The 1,988-nt window shown below is 39.7% G+C and overlaps 1 protein-coding gene across 1 annotated transcript in view; it reads right to left on the bottom strand.

The window, feature by feature from the left end:
* The window catches only part of auts2 (autism susceptibility candidate 2), a 463,702-nt gene that overhangs the window by 377,949 nt on the left and 83,765 nt on the right, over positions 1 to 1,988 (bottom strand). The gene's annotated exons all lie outside the window — the stretch shown is intronic.

Raw genomic sequence — 1,988 nt, 5'->3', positions numbered from 1 at the left:
GTCCTCTATTCTGCACTTTAGATGAATGACTGCTTAGGTGCCACTGATGACGGCACTGTATCGATACTTTTAAAAACGAGTATTGTATCCGGATACAACATTTCAGTATCGATACTTTTTTGAGTTTCGATACTTTTGACAACCCTAGTTTCTTTTTTTTTTTTCTTTTTTTATTGTATCCGGATACAACATTTCAGTATCGATACTTTTTTGAGTTTCGATACTTTTGACAACCCTAGTTGTGACAAACACCAGATACAGCACTGGGACTTGATCAACAGCCGATACCGCAACGTGACGTCATAAACCAGTAGGTGGCAGTAGTGTTCTTTGACAAACATGGATGCCTCCAGTAAAGAACATTCACATGAAATTACCCTTAATTAAAAACACTTATCATTTATTCAAGAGCATGTAATTATTATTAGGGAGAGACATATGGGAAAGGACTACAGGCCAGATTCAAACCTGGGTTGCCTACGTCGAGGAATAAGGCCTCCGTACATGGATCGTGCACTTTAACCACTGTGCCACCCGCACACCCAATAATTTCATATTTAAAGTACTTTCAGAAGTTGGAATTCTGAATATGACCAGATTTTTCCTTTAACTAGCAGTGCTGAATGATCTTGGGAAGAAAAATCATCGTACCCTGAGTTCTGCTTACCAGGGGCCATTGTGGAGGGAACATGGTGCCTTATGTTACACAGCCTGATTTCAGTTTTTTTTTTTTTTTTCAAAATAAACTAAATCATCACAACAACAGTAGTTTTAGTATTTACTCAGGTTATCTTCATTTAATCCAAAATGTTAAAGTTCTGAAACTGTAAGTTGAAAAAAAGAAAAAAATCAGCAAGCAGGGAAACACTTTTTCGCACCACTGTCGATTTTCCACTTTTGTTCTACGTGCTGATTGGAAGCGACAGTAATCACAGTTTATTAGCTCACTTTGCCCTCATTATTTCTGAGAGCAACAGCCACATATTAAAGCGATTACAAAATTAGAGCCATTAATGTATTACACTGGCCAATGTCAGACATCACACTGTGGCTGGAGAGAACAGGCAAAAACACTCCTGCTTCCCCTCCATTACAGGCATTTCAACAGCTTTAAGCTGGCAGAAAATGGGTTTAATGATTTCGGCTGGTGTGCACCTCCGCTCTATTTAGAGACAGACTACATTTTCTTTCAAATTAACAGTGCAGGGGATAAAGGCACAAAGGGGAATAGGCTGTGCTAAGCAGAGAGAGAAACAGAGAGAGGAAGACCTGATGTAACGAGGCTTATGCTGCTACACTAATTAACACAAGGCCCTGCGCTCATTTCCCAAAAATTTATTTAACACAATTCACATCGCTTCATTTATCCAAGCAAATGAGCGGTGAGATGTGTATCTACTTAAGCCGCAGCAGGTCAATTACTGAAGCTAAATAATTCACAAAATGTAATATTTAGGTCCAACAAAAACCCTTTTCTAAAACATTTTCCCACCAAGTGAATGCCATCCTAATTAGCACTATTAAAGCACATTGTGCATTAATTATTATAGGATCATTTCAGACGTAGTAGTACAAGTGCTAGTTTAATTTCCCTTTAAATTCACATACTTCAGAGAAATGCAAATGAACAAATTAAGCAGTTGACTTTAAGAAAACAGTTCTTCGCTAATAATTTGCAGAGAGAGGAGAGAGAAAGTCAGCAGCTGGAGACTGCTTGACATCACAGCTATGATGGTCAACCTTTTCTCATGCAGGAGGGCAAGAACGGGAGGGAAATCTGTTTCCTGTCATCTTCCATCTTGTCAGTCTTTGTTCAGGCATCTTGCATCCCCTTTACCAGCTGTTTGCTGCCTGCACTGACAGATGGCGCCTTCTCTTTGATATGCACTCTCGTTTGGCCTGAACCCCCCCCCCCAAGTCAACACTTTGCAGGGTAGACATTTTCTACAGGAAGAAGAGAAAATGCTGCTCAGGGTGTAGAAGATTTG

The sequence above is a fragment of the Cyprinodon variegatus genome, unplaced genomic scaffold (genome assembly GCF_000732505.1).
Source record: "Cyprinodon variegatus isolate N-32 unplaced genomic scaffold, C_variegatus-1.0 Scaffold455, whole genome shotgun sequence".
NCBI lineage: Eukaryota > Metazoa > Chordata > Actinopteri > Cyprinodontiformes > Cyprinodontidae > Cyprinodon > Cyprinodon variegatus.
The sequence above is the reverse complement of the archived record's forward strand: the minus strand, read 5'-3'. Positions and strand labels throughout refer to the sequence as shown.